General features: G+C 46.5%; 1 protein-coding gene across 2 annotated transcripts in view; it reads left to right on the top strand.

The window, feature by feature from the left end:
- The first annotated feature begins 8,290 nt into the window (after positions 1 to 8,290).
- The window catches only part of LOC142157997 (alanine aminotransferase 2-like), a 93,686-nt gene continuing 82,637 nt past the window's right edge, over positions 8,291 to 19,339 (top strand). For both annotated transcript variants that reach the window (XM_075211509.1, XM_075211512.1), the window contains exon 1: positions 8,291 to 8,382. The gene's annotated coding sequence lies outside the window, so the exon portion shown is untranslated. The remainder of the gene's footprint in view (positions 8,383 to 19,339) is intronic.

Raw genomic sequence — 19,339 nt, 5'->3', positions numbered from 1 at the left:
GCTCATGCTACATGTGTATGTGATTTATGTGTGAAACATTAATAAGTGCTTCTGGTGAACGTAAGGACACCATAATAAATCCTTTGTGGTGGCAGAAAAGGTGTAATCATTGCTAAGTGACTAAGGTGACCCCAGTCACGACCAGCTGTTCAGATTGCTGTACCTGGGACAGGCCGGGCGTTCGTGACACTAGACCCTTAAGAAGAGACGTTGTTTCAGATCTGCTTGTACTTGAATATGGACGTGCATATGCCGGATTTATAATTGTTTTGCATTCCTTAATGAATCAGGTCCAAAATGAGAAATGGAAAAGCAGTACAACAAACAAAGCGTATATTTAGGACAAGTCAGTTATATAGACACATTGGCTAATAACAGAGATGCAGCCAAACAGAAATAGAGAACAAAGCGTCCAAGTGTCTTGGAAAACACAGAAGCATTTACATGGTGTGAGTGACAGTATGTTACTGCTATAGTATTGAAGGGTGGGGGAGGGCCTCAGGGGTAGATGTCGGGGGTAAAACATGTTGAGGAAGTGTCGGGTAGTGAGGCATCATGATACGCGTACCACCGGTCCCACAATTCTGTGAAAGGTGGCAGTCGTTCTCCTGACGAGAAGGGGGGTTACGGTTTCTCCAGTTCCGAGCTATTTGACATTTGGCAGCACAAGAGATGTGTGCACAGGGTATTAGTAAAGTGTGGACGTACTGTTTTGAGTACTGTGCATGCAGAACAAAAATATATTCACATACATTCATATCAAGATTTTTGCATGTGTGTGATTTACACTGGAGAGGTGGAACCGGTAATTGTAACTGAGTTAGTCGCAGCCGCAGATATTAGTGTCAGGAAGTGTTACTCTTACTAGTGCAGGACTGGTGCAATCTATATATGTGATAATAATGATGATGACAGCAGTACTATGTAGCCACTGGTGATGGCTGATTGCAGATTGACCTCTCCAGCTGATAGCAATGGAAACACCAACATTTCTGCTATTCTATATCAAGTCAAGTTACGGTCGTCTATTTGTATTAGTTAATTGTTGTTTCTATATGGATTTTTCATTGACTAAACAGCTTTGTTGAAGGTGTTGTATTTAATATTTTGTTTAATATCTTGTTAATATGGTGAATGTGACTTTTCCTTTTATTAATAACATCTGTCTCTCTCCTACTCTGTGCTTCTTCAAACGTGCACTCAAAACTCACCTCTTCCTCAAAGCCTACCAACCATCTACTTAACCCCCATCTCCTCCCTTTAGCTCGTCCTCCCTTCTCTCCTCTTGTCTCAACTGGCTCCTCTTGTGCCTGGTCTGTTTACCCTCCCTTAGGATGTAAGCTCGTATGAGCAGGGCCCCCTCCCCTCCTGTCTCCATACCTGTTCTTCCGCTCCGTCTTTACTGCATATGACTGGTCGGAGTTTCTGAAGTATTGGTACTTTTTGTTCATTGTTCTGTATGGTGTCACCCTGTATAGTCTACTGTTAGTACTGTGTGCGGCGCTGCAGATACCTTGTGGCGCCTAACAAATAAATGATAATAATAATAATAATTATGCTCTAGTGTATCTGATCCCACCATCCTAATTGAGGCTCAGCTATGGGTGTCAGAGACAGTCAGTAGATACAGCCCAGCTAGTGACTGCTATCTGCTCCTCAGATATACTTATTGATTTTCCTGTGAAAGCAGAAAGGGGGAAGTGAAGGTTTCTGTGAAATGTAAGTCAGGGGTAATGCGGGACAGATGTCTAAAGGATGTAAAAGCCTCAGAAAGTCTCTGAGGACGGTGTAAGGTGTCTCCTGAGCATGATGTCATCAGGGTGGATTAATAGCCAGAAAGACTACTGTCTTCCTCAAAGTCTGAGCACGGATTCCCGCTATATCTTAGGGATGACAGTGGGTCGTCAGGGGGCAAATTGAACCATAATGCCACTGATTTCTGCAGAGAATGGCCCTGACCACCAGTAGAAGCAGGATGTGCAGGGTCATTTCTGTATCTGGACTTCACAATCACACATTTACTTAGGAATTTGCTGGCACTATATAAATAAATGTTGATGATGATGATAAAAGGTTTCTCATTTCCTTTGGTAGAAACACCCAGTAAAGATCTTGTAACAATTCTGCTGTCACCGGCATCAGCCACAGAGATTAGATCCTCACCTATTTCTTGCTGTTTATATCCCGGTCACTCTCAGATTATCAGCCTGAATGTCACACATGATGGAATGATAATATCTTCCCCTTTATCCTTCCAGACTTCTAAATACTGTGCTTACAGTGTATATTATAACCAGAGGATTCAAAGCCTAATGCCTAAACAGGAATGTAGGATGTAATAGTGGAGGGGTGATCTGCGCAGTCCCACCTTTTGTTTAATGTCGGGACAGCTGAGATTACTCTCATGTTGATGAAGTTGTTTAAAGTCCATACCTCATATTTAGTCGCTGACTTTCTATAACCTGCCTAGTAGCAGATATGTCACCTCTCTCACATCCCACAGAGAACATTATTAACATATACACAATACTCCCACCCTGAGGGGTCTCACTATTATTATTATCACCATTTATTTATATAGCGCCACTAATTCCGCAGCGCTGTACAGAGAACTCACTCACATCAGTCCCTGCCCCATTGGAGCTTACAGTCTAAATTCCTTAACACACATAGACAGAGAGAGAGAGAGAGAGACTAGGGTCAAATTGATAGCAGCCAAATAACTTACTACTATGTTCTTGGAGTGTGGGAGGAGACCGGAGCACCCGGAGGAAACCCACGCAAACACGGGGAGAATATACAAACTCCACACAGATAAGGCCATGGTCAGGAATTGAACTCATGGCCCCAGTGCTGTAAAGCAGAAGTGCTAACCACTAAGCCTATGGTGGAAGCTCTAATCTCACAACCCTGGACAGCTGCTTTATCACGGCCAGATACCAAGAAGGGCGAGTGGCAGCATTAGCCAATGAAATCGGGTATCCACATTTGGCCGCCCCCATGTTCCCATGATCGGAGGTCCAGGTATTGTAAGCACTTATCCAATCAGCAGCCCAGAGAGGGTGAATCTGGATCATAAAGAGCGGGGTAATAAATCCCAAGGGGCCTTCAGGTTTTGGGCATACTGCTCAGTGAGGGTCACCTACCCCCAAGGATTTATGGACAGCTGCAGAAAGTACCAGACTTAGCATCGGGAATCATTAGAGGAACAACTAGGAACAGTCCTACAAAGGGAAAAGATTACAGGTTTCTATTTTATTTTGGTTGAAACTCCCAGGAAAAAACTTGTCAATAATCCTGCTATAGAAAAGGGATGAGACTATAGGTAGGCGGCGAGGTATAGGAAGGGGGTGAGGTATAGGAAGGGGGTGAGGTATAAGATGGGGGTGAGGCTATAGAAAGGGGTGAGGCTAAAGGAAAGGGACAAGGCTATAGGATGGGCATGAGGCTATAGGAAAGTGATGAGACTATAGGTAGTGGATGAGGTATAGGAAGGGGGTGAGGCTATAGGAAAACGGATGAGACTGTCGGTAGGTGCAAGATATAGGAAGGGGGTGAGGTATAGGACAGGGGTGAGGCTATAGGAAGGGGTGAGGTATAGGACAGGGGTGAGGCTATAGGAAGGGGTGAGGCTATAGGATGGGCATGAGGCTATAGGAAAGTGATGAGACTATAGGTAGTGGATTTATTATTATTATTATTAATTTTTATTTATAGGGCGCCACAAGGTGTCCGTGGCGCCGTACAGGGACAAAACGAATTACAATACAAGGTGAGACAGCACAGTACAGTAAACAGTAAGCACAGTAACTCAGTAAGCTCAATGCACAGCTAGAGAGGGTGGGGAAAGGGGGAGGGAGGATTGGCAAACAACGGAGCCCAAGAAGGAGGGGGCGGAAGACAGTGAGACCCCCAGAGGGGACGGGGGGATGAGGGTCGTCGAGGAGGAGGGCAAAGTAGCTAGAGAGCAGAGTTAGAAGTGGTGGAAACAGGAGGAGAGGTGGCCCTGCTCAGAGGAGCGTACAATCTAAGGGAAGGGGTGGACAGACAAAGAGACGCAGGGGAGAGAGGGAGAATAGGGGGACAGGGGCGGGGAAGGGGAAAGAAGGAGGAGAGGCAGCAGAAAAGGTAGGGAGTTAAGTGGGAGACTGAAAGGCTTTAAGAAAAAGGTGGGTTTTTAAAGCCCGTTTAAAACTGGACAGATTAGGGGAAGTTCTGATGGAGGGAGGGAGCTTGTTCCAGTGGAGGGGGGCAGCGCGGGCGAAGTCTTGGATACGCGCGTGGGAGGAGGTAATAAGGGGGGAAGAGAGGCGACGATCAGAGGCAGAACGGAGAAGGCGGGATGGAGTGTGAATAGAGAGGAGGGTGGAGATGTAGGGCGCAGTGGAGTTGGCGAGGGCCTTGTATGTGAGTGTGAGGAGTTTAAAGAGGATTCTGAAGGGGAATGGGAGCCAGTGAAGGGCTAGATAGAGGGGGGAGACAGAAGAGGTGCGGCGAGAAAGGAAAATAAGTCTAGCAGCAGCGTTAAGAACAGGTCGAAGGGGAGCAAGATGAGAGTGGGGGAGGCCAGTGAGGAGGAGGTTGCAGTAGTCTAGGCGGGAGATGATCAGAGAGTGGATGAGATATTTGGTGGCATCTTGGGAGAGGAAGGGCCGAATGCGAGCGATGTTACGCAGCTGGAAGCGGCAGGATTTAGCAAGAGAGAGGATGTGGGGGCAAAAGGAAAGAGAGGAGTCGAGGATGACACCAAGGCAGCGAAGTTGGGGGACAGGGGAGATAGAGGAGTTGTCGACAGTGATGGAGAGGTCAGAAGGGGATGAGGTATGAGAGGGAGGAAAAACTATGAGCTCAGTTTTGGCGAGGTTAAGTTTGAGGAATCGGGAGGACATCCAGGAGGAGATAGCAGAGATGCAGGCGGACACTCTAGAGAGGAGGGAGGGAGAGAGATCAGGAGAGGAGAGGTATAGTTGAGTGTCGTCAGCGTAAAGGTGGTAGTTAAAGCCGAAGGAGCTGATGAGTTGACCCAGGGAAGAGGTGTATAGAGAGAAGAGCAATGGTCCGAGAACAGAGCCCTGAGGGACCCCGACAGGAAGGGTGGACGGGGGGGGAGAGAGACCCAGAGGTGGTGACAGAGAAGGATCGGTCAGCAAGGTAAGAGGTAAACCAGGACAGGACTGGGCTGGAGAAGCCGAGAGACTGGAGGGTGTGGAGGAGGAGGGGGTGGTCAACGGTGTCGAAGGCTGCAGAGAGGTCAAGGAGGATGAGAAGGGAGAAGTGGCCGCTGGCTTTAGCAGAGAGGAGGTCGTTGGTGACTTTAGCCAGGGCAGTGGATGAAGTATAGGAAGGGGGTGAGGCTATAGGAAAACAGATGAGGCTATAGGAAAACGGATGAGACTATTATTATTATTATTAATTTTTATTTATAGGGCGCCACAAAGTATCCGTAGCGCCGTACAAGGACAAACAATGGCACAGTACAAGGTGAAACAGCACAGTACAAGTAACAGTAAGCACTATAACTCTGGGGGCTCAGGCACAGCATGAAAGAGAGGGAGGGATGGGAAAAGTGAGTACAGGCAGGTAACTATGGCGGAAGAGGGTGGGCACAGATGACAGGTTGAGAGTCACTGAGGGGAGCGGAGAGAAGCGAGAGGAGACAGAGGGCAGAGGGACTGAGAGGAGGTGAGCTGAGTTGCTGGAGAGCGCAGTTAAAAGTGATGGAAACAGAAGGTAGGAGAGCCCTGCTCAAAGGAGCGAACAATCTAAAGGGAGGGGAAGACAGACAGACACATGGATGAGACGGAGAGACGGGAGGAAGGAGGAGAAGGGAAGAAGGGATGAGAAAGAGAGGTAGCCGACCGGTGGGAGTTTAGGCATGAGACTGGAAGGCTTTAAGGAAAAGGTGGGTTTTTAATGTTCGTTTGAAAGAGGACAGATTAGGGGAAGTTCTGATGGAGCGGGGGAGCTTGTTCCAATGGAGGGGAGCGGCGTGGGAGAAGTCTAGGATACGTGCGTGAGAGGAGGTAATCAGAGGGGAAGAGAGGCGACGATCGTTGGACGATCGCAGTGAGCGGGAGGGAGTGTATATATAGGTAGGTAACAAGGTATAGGAAGGGGTGAGGTATAGGACAGGGGTGAGGCTATAGGAAGGGGTGAGGTATAGGACAGGGGTGAGGCTATAGGAAGGGGTGAGGCTATAGGATGGGCATGAGGCTATAGGAAAGTGATGAGACTATAGGTAGTGGATGAGGTATAGGAAGGGGGTGAGGCTATAGGAAAATGGATGAGGCTATAGGAAAGTGATGAGACTATAGGTAGTGGATGAGGTATAGAAAGGGGGTGAGGCTGTAGGAAAACGGATGAGACTATAGGTAGGTGACAAGGTATAGGAAGGGGGTGAGGTATAGGACAGGGGTGAGGCTATAGGAAGGGGTGAGGTATAGGACAGGGGTGAGGCTATAGGAAGGGGTGAGGCTATAGGATGGGCATGAGGCTATAGGAAGGTGATGAGACTATAGGTAGTGGATGAGGTATAGGATGGGCATGAGGCTATAGGAAAGTGATGAGACTATAGGTAGTGGATTAGGTATAGGAAGGGGGTGAGGCTGTAGGAAAACGGATGAGACTATAGGTAGGTGACAAGGTATAGGAAGGGGGTGAGGTATAGGACAGGGGTGAGGCTAAAGGAAGGGGACAAGGCTATAGGATGGGCATGAGGCTATAGGAAAGGGATGAGACTATAGGTAGTGGATGAGGTATAGGAAGGGGGTGAGGCTATAGGAAGGGGGTGAGGCTATAGGAAAACGGATGAGACTATAGGTAGGTGACAACTGGTATAGGAAGGGGTGAGGTATAGGAAGTGGGTGAGGCTATAGGAAGGGGGTGAGGCTATAGGAAAACAGATGAGGCTATAGGAAAACGGATGAGACTATAGGTAGGTAACAAGGTATAGGAAGGGGTGAGGTATAGGAAGGGGGTGAGGCTATAGGAAAACGGATGAGGCTATAGGAAAACGGATGAGACTATAGGTAGGTAACAAGGTATAGGAAGGGGTGAGGTATAGGAAGGGGGTGAGGCTATAGGAAAACAGATGAGGCTATAGGAAAATGGATGAGACTATAGGTAGGTGACAAGGTATAGGGAGGGGTGATGTATAGGAAGGGGGTGAGGCTAAAGGAAAGGGACAAGGCTATAGGAAGGGAGTGAGGATATAGAAAGGGTTCTAGGATATAGAAAGGGGCGAGTGCCAGTGGAGCAGCCCAGTTTCCTTTGCTATCAGGTGGTCAACTGAGCATGGTCAGATTTCCGTTTGAGCGCTCCCATTTTTCGGGGGCTGTTCTTTTCTCACACTGCTGAGTGTTTTGTTGGTGGAAAGCTCCGGGATGGATACTGCTTTTCATATCCAGGTCCAAGACTGATATTCTTGGAATTACACTTGTTAGGTGTGTGTATATATATATATATATATATATATATATATATATATAATATAAATGTCTAGTGGCGTGTGTTAGTCTGTCTGTGTGTGGAAAAAATAAAACCAAGCTGCAGCGCCACCTGCTGGGCGGAGTTATACACTGACCTACTAAATTCTTAGTGTGTGTGGAAAAAAAAATTCAGAAAGGGCTGAAATTTGGTATACTAAGATGTTTTCAATTTGTTAATTTAATTTGTTAATTGTTAAAAGTGTTTATAAAGATTTAAAAAAAATATATATATATTTCTTGAAGGAGAAGTGACAGTTGGGAGTGGTTGGTGGTTGCCGGGGGTGACAGTGGGGAGTGGTTGGTGGTTGAGGCCTGGGCTATGGCCCAAATGCATGACAAGAACCTTTTTAACACCTTAAGTAGCTTGATTTGACTAGAATGCATAAGTATCATGCACGGGTTAACTTGTGTGTATATATATATATATATATATATATATATATATATATATATATATGTGTGTGTCTTATATAAACTGTAAAGTAATACAATGTTTCTATCCTGGAGGTGTCAGCAAATGTCGTTACCGCTATCAGAGCAGGCATTGTGGTGGGAGAACCCTGCTGTGATATCTGATAAACAATCTCCTGTTTCACAAGTGAGAGCTGGCGACACCCCATTAGCATGTAGGGAGAAGCTTTCCATTCTTTGATAAATGTCTAGATGTCTTATGTCTGCTGTCAGGTATATTGGAGAGTTTATGTTACCATAAATACATTGTAGCACTGATGTAAGTTGTTGATATTGCTCTGATGATTTTTTTCTCTTCTGTCTGGATTTGCGTCGTCGCCAGTAAAGGGCCAGGTACTGCGGTTATGACATGGACAGGGTGAGATACTGTGATACCACCTAAACCTCATTCTGTAGCATCTCCTTCCCATCCTCCGTACGTCCGGTAAGTGCTCATCCGAGTGATACAATGTTCTGTGTTTTGTTATGTGTGATTATTTATGTGGTGTTTAGTCTTTGGTGGATATTATAAATATAACACGTCTATGTAGGGTCTGTACCTCCATGAAGGCCCGGAGATGGTGACTTTCAAGAGGTACTGATAAAATGTTTGAGTTGGAGGTAATTATTATTATTATTAGCATTATGATCCTTTATTTATAGGGCGCCATATGAGGTCCGCAGCGCCGTACAGAGGGCAAACAACAAGACAGTACTTGGTGTAACAGTACAGTACAGTAAGAAATAACACTACAACTCTCAGCACAGCTACTAGGGTACAAGTGGTATCAGCACAGGCTGATACCTGTGCCCATTAGTGTGGGTGCAACTAGCAGGTTTAGAGCCACTAAAGGAGGTGCAGTGGAGAGGTAGTGACCAGAAGCTGAAGTCTCTGTTATATAGAGGTTATTGGGGCACGCGATCCACTTTTTAGTGCAACAGCTGCCATCCTGATACCCTTATTCTGCCATTGGAGGAAGCACAGAAGTGATGGACACCCCGTCATCTCTGTCTCTCACATCGCTGTATAAAATATCACACACAGAGTAAGTTCATTCATTAGAGATCCGGAGAGCCAATGTTCACAGAGGGTTAATAAGCGAGAGGCACTTGACTCCGGATGGGCCCTGAACACTGGAGAGTCCTTGTTTTCTGCCCATTTATTAGGTCCAAGATTTCACATCAATAAATAGCGTCTATTGTCCTCTGTCCCTTCATCCACTGCCCAGAGTTACAATGTGTCCCCAAGCAACAACCATCCATCTGTTCTGTGCCAACACAGACAGGGCACTCCATGCCGTCACCCCCCACATACCAGACTCACACTCACATATATACCAGGCTGCACTCTCTACTCACACTCATTTATATACCAGGCTACAGTCTCTACTCATACTCACTTATATACCAGGCTGCAGTCTCTACTCACACTCACATATATACCAGGCTGCAGTCTCTACTCACACTCACATATATACCAGGCTGCAGTCTCTACTCACACTCACATATATACCAGGCTGCAGTCTCTACTCATACTCACATATATACCAGGCTGCAGTCTCTACTCATACTCACATATATACCAGGCTGCAGTCTCTACTCACACTCACATATATACCAGGCTGCAGTCTCTACTCACACTCATTTATATACCAGGCTGCAGTCTCTACTCATACTCACATATATACCAGGCTGCAGTCTCTACTCACACTCACATATATACCAGGCTACAGTCTCTACTCACGCTCACATATATACCAGGCTGCAGTCTCTACTCACACTCACTTATATACCAGGCTGCAGTCTCTACTCACACTCACTTATATACCAGGCTGCAGTCTCTACTCACACTCACTTATATACCAGGCTGCAGTCTCTACTCACAATCACTTATATACCAGGCTGCAGTCTCTACTCACACTCATTTATATACCAGGCTGCAGTCTCTACTCATACTCACATATATACCAGGCTGCAGTCTCTTCTCACACATTTACATATATACCAGGCTGCAGTCTCTACTCACAATCACATATATACCAGGCTGCAGTCTCTACTCACACTCACTTATATACCAGGCTACAGTCTCTACTCACACTCACATATATACCAGGCTACAGTCTCTACTCACACTCACATATATACCAGGCTGCAGTCTCTACTCATACTCACTTATATACCAGGCTGCAGTCTCTACTCACACTCACTTATATACCAGGCTGCAGTCTCTACTCACACTCACTTATATACCAGGCTGCAGTCTCTACTCACACTCACTTATATACCAGGCTGCAGTCTCTACTCACAATCACTTATATACCAGGCTGCAGTCTCTACTCACACTCATTTATATACCAGGCTGCAGTCTCTACTCATACTCACATATATACCAGGCTGCAGTCTCTTCTCACACATTTACATATATACCAGGCTGCAGTCTCTTCTCACACTCACATATATACCAGGCTGCAGTCTCTACTCACACTCATATACTAGTCTGCAGTCTCTACTCACGCTCATTTATATACCAGGCTGCAGTCTCTACTCACACTCATATACTAGTCTGCAGTCTCTTCTCACACTCACATATATACCAGGCTACAATCTCTACTCACGCTCATTTATATACCAGGCTGCAGTCTCTACTCACACTCATATACTAGTCTGCAGTCTCTACTCACGCTCACTTATATACTAGGCTGCAGACTCTACTCATGCTCACATACCAGACTGCAGTCTCTACTCACACTCCTATACTAGGCTGCAGTCTCTACTCACGCTCACATATCAGGCTGCAGTCTCTACTCGCACTTACTTATATACTAGGCTGCAGTCTCTACTCAGACTCATATACTAAGCTTCAGTCTCTACTCACAGTCGCATATCAGACTGCAGTCTCTACTCACACACATATACTAGATTGTAGTCTCTTCACACTCACATACCAGGCTGCAGTTTACTCACACTCATATTTCAGGCTGCATTCTGCACCCTCACTCACTAATATATCTCACTGCAGTATATACTCACACTCAAGATGAGTGTGTGTGTCTGTATCTATGGGATCTATTTACCGATATCTGAGCTGAAGCTGGCAGTGACGTGGCTCCTGACCCTTACTGTACACAGGGTCGGTGCTAGGGTCCATGGCGCCCTAGGCATTTTATAAAAATTGGCGCCCCCCCCACCCCCCCCGCAAAAATCGGCGAGGCTATTGCTCACCACCGCCGCCTCTCTGCTCCGTCTCCTCCCCTCCACTCACTGACACTAGTGGGCGGAGGGGAGGAGACGGAGCAGAGAGGCGGCGGTGGTGAGCAATAGCCTCTCCCCCCTCCCCCGTGCATCTGAATGCTGTGCGGCGGCTGTGACAGGTATGGTCAGTGGTCGCCGCACAGTTTTAAAGTAATTTACATTCTTCTGGCGCCCACCAGAGCCCGGCGCCCTAGGCAAGTGCCTAACCTTGCCTAATGGGAGCGCCGGGCCTGACTGTACACAGGCTGTGCTCTCACGCCCCCTCCCTCGTCAGCTCTGTCTCTCCGAGCGTAAGTCGCTGCTTCTCAAATCCGTATTGTGACATACACTTGCGCTTTGTTTATGAGGTTTTTCGTGCAGTATAGATAGATTTTCTATCACTGTGATAAGCGGTAATAGATTATCTTTATAGTAAATTGGACGATAGTCTGGTGGATGCCTATAGATTTCCCGCTTTCCATAGGGAGCTCATCAGTCTTTACTGGTTTGCACCATCATAGAAAACATTCCCTCATTTTGCCAAACGCACCATTTTGGATATAATGTCTTCGCCTCTCCAGGGCCGTAAACCCACTTTCTCACAGCCCCCACTACATCCATGAATCCTCCTTCTTCTCATGTCCTACGAGATTTGCACTACAGTCATGTCCAAAAGTTCTGAGAATGACACAAGTATTGGTTTTCACTAGGGATGTGCACCGGCGACTTTTGGTGTTTCGTGTTTTGTGTTTTGGATTCGGATTTTCTTGAGGTTTTGGGTTCGGATTTGTTTCGCAAAACACCTGCCGAAAGGTTTTGGTTCGGATTTAAGGTTTTGTATTCTGATTTTTTTTGAAAAAAGCATAAAAAGTTCAAAAATCAAGTTTTTGGGCTTATTTTCCCTCCTACGCTATTATTAACCTCAATAACATTCAATAACAATCATTTCCACTAATTTACAGTGTATTCTGAACACCTCACAATATTGTTATTAGTCCAAAACGTTGCAACAAGGTATCTTTCTGCACTGCGTAGTGGAGTGGTCCCCACAATATAATAAGAAAACCATCAACTGGTCTTAATCGCACCAAAAAATGTACCTGGACTGCGTAGAGGAGTGGTCACCACAATATAATAAGAAAACCATCAACTGGTCTGAATCGCACCAAAAAATGTACCTGGACTGCGTAGAGGAGTGGTCACCACAATATAATAAGAAAACCATCAACTGGTCTTAATCGCACCAAAAAATGTACCTGGACTGCGTAGAGGAGTGGTCACCATAATATAATTTAAAAACCCTGAACTTGTATGATTCGCACCAAAAAATGTTTTTGGACTGCGTAGAGGAGTGGTCACCATAATATAATTAATAAAAAACCCTCTACGGGTCTGAATTCCCCCCAAAAAAATTCTGGACTGCGTAGTGGGGTGGCCCCGGTACCCAATTTGATACCAGGGCCACAATATAATTAATACACCCTCAACTGGTCAGAATTCCACCAAACAAGTATCTGGACTGCGTAGTGGGGTGGCCCCGGTACCCAATTTGATACCGGGGCCACAATATAATAAATACACCCTCAACTGGTCAGAATTCCACCAAACAAGTATCTGGACTGCGTAGTGGGGTGGCCCCGGTAGCCAATTTGATACCGGGGCCACAATATAATAAATACACCCTCAACTGGTCAGAATTCCACCAAACAAGTATCTGGACTGCATAGTGGGGTGGCCCCGGTACCCAATTTGATAGCGGGGCCACAATATAATAAATACACCCTCAACTGGTCAGAATTCCACCAAACAAGTATCTGGACTGCGTAGTGGGGTGGCCCCGGTACTAAATTTGGTACCGGGGCCACAATACCTCCTCCAAGTTCCAAGTGTAGTGTTTATAACATATTAACACTACACTAATTCTAGCACGTCAATACCTCTTGTTTTAAATAATGACAGGGCATTTAACTTTTGATTTAATTTTTTGAATTTGTTGACATTTTCTTTTACTTTTTGAACATGGCAAACGGCTGTTGAATGGTCACATAATGCCAAAAAAAGAGTTGCAAGATGGAATTGTCCTTGGGCCCTCACACCCACCCTTATGTTGTTGAAATAGGACATGCACACTTTAACAAACCAATCATTTCAGCGACAGGGCCTACCAAACAACTGTGTCTGAAATGATTGGTTTGTTTGGGCCCCCACACTAAAAAAAAACAATTCATCTCTCCCTGTACAAACTAAACAGGCTCTACTGAGGAAAGATGTCGTCCTCATCCTCAACCTCTGATTCCTCTCCCCCTACAGTGTGTACTTCCTCCTCCTCACACATTATCAATTCGTCCCCGCTGGACTCCACAACCACAGGTCCCTCTGTAGTATCTGGAGGGCAGTGCTGTACTTCATTGAGGAATTGATTATTCATTTTTATAAACATCATTTGTTTAACGTTGTGAGGAAGCAACCTCCTTCGCCGCTCACTGACCATTTTCCCCGCTGCACTAAAAACTCTTTCCGAGTACACACTGGAGGGGGGACAACTCAGGTAAAATAGAGCCAGTTTGTACAGGGGCTTCCAAACTGCCTTTTTTTCCTGCCAGTAACAATATGGACTGTCTGACATGTCTATTTGGATGGTGTCAGCAAAATAATCCTCCACCATTTTTTCAATTGTGACAGCATCCAATGCAGCGACAGTAGACATGTCTGCAATGGTTGGCAGGTCCTTCAGTCTGGACCAGATGTTATCAGCATCCCCGCCAGCGGCTCTTTTAGGAAAACTGAGCTTTTTCCTCGCAGCCATAGATGTGGAAGAAAATGAGGGTGGAGCTGTTGGCATGTCACGGTCCTCTTCAGAGGACAATCTCCTGACCAGCAGGTCTTTGCACCGCTGTAGACTTGTGTCCGCCGGAAACAGAGACACAACATACGCTTTAAACCGAGGATCAAGCACGGTGGCCAGAATGTATTCCTCTGACTTTAAAAGAGTGACCACCCTCTGATCCTGGCAAAGCGTACGAAGGGCTACATCCACAAGAGCTACATGCTTGGTGTAATCGCAATGGTTTACCAGCTCCTCCCTCACTTTCTCCAGCTGCTTCTGCAACAGCCTGATCAGGGGAATGACCTGACTCAAGCTGGCAGTGTCGGAACTGACTTCTCGTGTGGCAAGTTCAAACGGCTGGAGAATCTTGCACAACACGGAAATCAGTCTCCACTGCGCTTGACTCAGGCACATCCCCACTCCTTTGCCTATGTCGTAGGTGGCTGTGTAGGCCTGAATGGCCTTTTGCTGCTCCTCCATCCTCTGCAGCATATAGAGGGTGGAGTTCCAGCGCGTCACAACCTCTTGTTTGAGGTGATGGCAGGGCAGGTTCATGGTTTTTTGATGTGCCTCTAGTCTGCGGTAGGCACTGCTGAATGCCGAAAGTGTCCAGCAATTTTGCGCGCCACCGAAAGCATCTCCTGCACACCCCTGTCACTCTTGAGGTAATGCTGCACCACCAAATTAATGGTGTGGGCAAAACATGGGACGTGCTGGAAATTGCCCATATTTAATGCCCGCACAATGTTACTGGCATTGTCTGACACCACAAATCCCCATGAGAGTCTAAGTGGGGTAAGCCACTGGGAGATAATTTCCCTCAGTTTCTCTAATATGTTGTCAGTGTTGTGCTTCTTATTAAAGCCTGTAATACACAATGTTGCCTGCCTTTGCACGAGCAGCCATTTTGTAGATGCTGCTACTGATGCAGCTGTTGCTGTTGCTGTGGAAGGGGATGCATCTACCCAGTGGGCTGTCACAGTTATATAGTCCTTCGTTTGCCCAGAACCACTTGTCCACATGTCCGTGGTTAAGTGGACAGTGGGTACAACCGCATTTTTTAGAGCACTGAGGACACTTGATCGTACTTCTCTGTACATTTTTGGTATCGCCTGCCTAGTGAAGTGGAATCTTGACGGGATTTGGTACCGGGGACACAATACCTCCATCAACCCTCTAAATCCCACTCCACTGATGGCGGACACCGGGCGCACGTCTAACACCAACATTGCAGTTACAGCCGCAGTTATAAGCTTTGCAATAGGGTGACTACTATCGTATTTTGTGGTCATGGCAAACGACTGTTGGACGGTCAATTGTTTTGTGAAAGACTTAGCGGTCTTACGACTTCCCCTCTGGGAAGATGACCGACTAACAGCAGCAACAGCAGCAGTGGCAGTAGTAGGCGTACCGCTGCAGGATTCCTCGGATGAATCCCGTATTGAAGAGGGCTCAGTCTGGCTGCTGACTTGGGCTGCAGGACTGAATCTGATGGAGATCATGGAGGAAGTTGACGAGGAGGGTGTTGCTGGTGTGTATCCAACTGGACCAGGGGATTTAGGTGTCCCTGTACCGATGACGGTCCTAGCCCCAGTTCCTGAACTAACCACTGAACTATGAAGGTTATTCAGGTGACGTATAAGGGAGGATGTCCCTAGGTGGGCAAGATCCTTACCCCTGCTTATTTGAGCTTTACATAAGCTACATATGGCCATACATTGGTTGTCCGGATTTGGATAAAAATAACTCCAGACCGAAGAGGTGCATTTTTTGGTCTTCTGACCAGGCATGACGATGGGCTTTTTCATCCCATGGACATCAGCTGTTTCCCCCCCTGGTGCCTCATTTTCAATAACCACATCACCATCCTCATCATCAAGTTCCTCCACAGCGCCAGCTACATCATCAATAGCCTCCTCCCGAGCCACCTCTTCCCATACAGTGATGGGAAGGTCAGGCTTGACAACCACCAACACCCTTGGACTCGCCTTGGGGATTTGTGATAATTTCTCTTTAGAAGGCAGAGTTGTTTGCTGTTTTGTTGCTGATAGCATAACTCTCTTCAATTTTTTGTAGGGGGAGGGGGGGGAGGAGGAGGAGGGCTAAGATCCTTGGGTGAAGCTGAACCACTAGTCATGAACACGGGCCAGGGCCTAAGCTGTTCCTTGCCACTCCGTGTCGTAAATGGCATATTGGCAACTTTACGTTTCTCCGCAGATGATTTTAAGTTTCTCTTTTTGCTACTTTTTGAGAACTTGGGCTTTTTGGATTTTACATGTCCTGTACTAGGAGATTGGGCATCGGGCTTGCCAGATGACGTTGATGGCATTTCATTATCTATGTCATGACTAGTGGCAGCAGCTTCAGCATTAGGAGAAAGTGGGTCTTGATCTTTCCCTACTTTATCCTCCAAATTTTTGGTCTCCATTATATGTAGCACAAGATACTGCAGAATGTGTGAACTTGGTAATATTGCAGTACCAATGGACTTATACTGCTGGATTGGTTTTGCAAATTTTGTTATAATTACTTTTTTTTTTAATTTTGTTTTTTTTTTTTATAATTTTTTAATTTTTTTTTAAACACTTGGGAATAATGGGGAAATAACTATGCCCTTAGAAGCACAGAGCACAGGACACAGCACCACTGGACTGAACAGGACACAGCACAGGACCCAGCAGCACCACTGAACTCAAAATTGACAGAGCACAGCACACAGCACCACTGGACTGATACTGCAGAACACAGCACAGCACAGCACAGCACAGAACTAAACAGCACAGCACGAGATCTACCAGGACAGAGGACCACCTAACACACCCTCCCTCTACCCTGATCAATGCCCGAGTGAAGATGGCGGCGACTAGCGGGGAATTTATAGGATCCGAGTATCGCGAGATCCGACAGCGGGATTATGACTCCGAGCCTCGGTTTCAAGTTTTCATTTGGCGCCAATACCCGGATCTGTCTGGGATCCGACTCGGATCGGAAACGTTCGGGTGGGCTCGGATTTACGAAATCCGAGTGCGCTCATCTGTAGTTTTCACACAGTTTGCTGCTTCAGTGTTTTTAGACCTTTTTGTCAGATTATGCTATGGTATACTGAAGTAACATTACAAGCATTTCATAAGTGTCAAAGGCTTTTATTGACAATTACATTACGTTTATGCAAAGAGTCAATACTTGCAGTGTTGACCCTTCTTTTTGAAGACCTCTGCAATTGGCCCTGGCATGCTGTCAATCAACTTCTAGGCCACATACTGACTGATGGCCGCCCATTTTTGTCTAATCAATGCTTGGAGTTTGTCAGAATTTGTGGGTTTTTGTTTGTCCACCCGACTCTTGAGGATTGACCTAAAGTTCTCAATGGGATTAAGGTCTGGGGAGTTTCCTGGACATGGACCCAAAATTTTGATGTTTTGATCCCTGAGCCACTTATTTTCCACTTAGTTGCCTTATGGCAAGGTGCTCCATCATGCTGGAAAGGCATTGTTCATCACCAAACTATTCTTGGATGGTTGGGAGAAGTTGCTCTTGGAGGATGTTTTGGTACCATTTGTCACGGGCACTAGGAGTCTTTACCCAGGGATCACCAGATGGTAGGCTTACCAGAGCAATGTAGATGGTAATAGGGTACTCTGGTAGCTGGGTGATCACGGAACATGAAATGATGGCCGATGAGATGCTCAGGAAAGTCTATGACTAGCAACACTGGTAATAATGAGGTAATGATACACAAGGAACTGTATGGACAAGGACACGTGAAGGTAGTCAGTGGTCTGCGATAGCAAGTTGTACCACTGCTATAGTGAGGAGGAATGTCCAACAGAAACAAGGAGGTGATGAGAGTCAGCGGTCTGCGGGTAGCAAGTTGTACCGCTGTCTGAGTGAAGGAATGGAATCCAAGTGGAGGTATCCAGGTAGTCAGTGGTCTGCGGTAGCAAGTTGTACCACTGCTATGTGAGAGGATAATGGAACAGGTGATACCGGAAACAGGGATCAGTGGTCTGACATCAGCAAGTTGTACCACTGAATATATATGTGAGGAGGTGCACGGGGGAAGACTGCAACACAGGATATACACAGGCACCTTATACACGATCCACAGTAATATGCACAATATAGATATATATATATGTAAATGACTGATCAGGTCTGCAATCTAGAAAGTCTCTTGAAGTAGTCCAGCACAATGATAACACAGTCAATGATGGCAATAGACTCAGCGGATAGCAGACTCCAGAGAGAACCAAACACAGTCCAGCAAGATATGCAATACACAGCACAGTCAATGAGAAGTATGCATACCTTGGTTCAGCAGTAGCAGTCAGATGGGATTGCAGCGGTACCTGAGCGGCTGGAGGCCGACTGGATAGGAAGTCCCTGGATAGGTGAAGCAGCGGTCTAGCAGGTGCAGCGCACAGGTGAGTAGACCAACAGGGACACGAATCCACAGGAGTCAGCAACACGTGGAACTGGACTCATAGGAGACCCAGGAGAATGGAGATGATCCAGCAGAGGGTAGTAGATGAGATACAAATCCAATGCTGACAGGAGGGTAGAGACCAGTGGAACACGTGAAGGCGTGGAGAGTGGATCAGCAGGAGATGGACGATAGCGTGGACCACCGCAGCAGGACTCAGCGGCACACGGAGGTAACCAGTAGCAACCACAGGAACCAACAGCGATGGGAAACAGGAGTGCAGCGCAGGGCAGGAGCTGTTGATCACGAAGTGTAACAGATGGTAATGAAAGCGGCAGTCTCGAGGAAGTCACAGCAAAGATGAGATGAGACTATAGGGCACAGAGGCAGCGGATAGTAATCAGCTGGCAGTCACGATGTTGAACACGGGCGAGTTGCAAGCAGGAGGCTGTAGTGCACAGAGGCAGCGGATAGTAGTCAGCTGGCAGTCACGATGTTGAACACAGGCGAGTTGCAAGCAGGAGACTGTAGTGCACAGAGGCAGCGGATAGTAGTCAGCTGGCAGTCACGATGTTGAACACAGGCGAGTTGCAAGCAGGAGACTGTAGTGCACGGAGGCAGTGGATAGAAATCAGCAAACAGACTTGATGAGAAGCAGGTGAGTGAGGTAAAAGCTGGAGTGCACGGAGGCAGCGGATAGCAATGAGCAAACAGTCACAATGATATAAAATAACGTTGAAGTGGTTTAGAAGACTGTAGTGCACGGAGGCAGCGGATAGGAATCAGCAACAGTCCCAAAGATATACAATAACGTTGAAGTGGTATAGAAGACTGTAGTGCACGGAGGCAGCGGATAGGAATCAGCAAACAGTCATGATGATACAGTTGATGGTAGAAGTGGTATGGAACCACAGTAGTAGA

This window comes from Mixophyes fleayi, chromosome 5 (assembly GCF_038048845.1).
Source record: "Mixophyes fleayi isolate aMixFle1 chromosome 5, aMixFle1.hap1, whole genome shotgun sequence".
Taxonomy (NCBI): Eukaryota; Metazoa; Chordata; class Amphibia; order Anura; family Limnodynastidae; genus Mixophyes; species Mixophyes fleayi.
The sequence above is the reverse complement of the archived record's forward strand: the minus strand, read 5'-3'. Positions and strand labels throughout refer to the sequence as shown.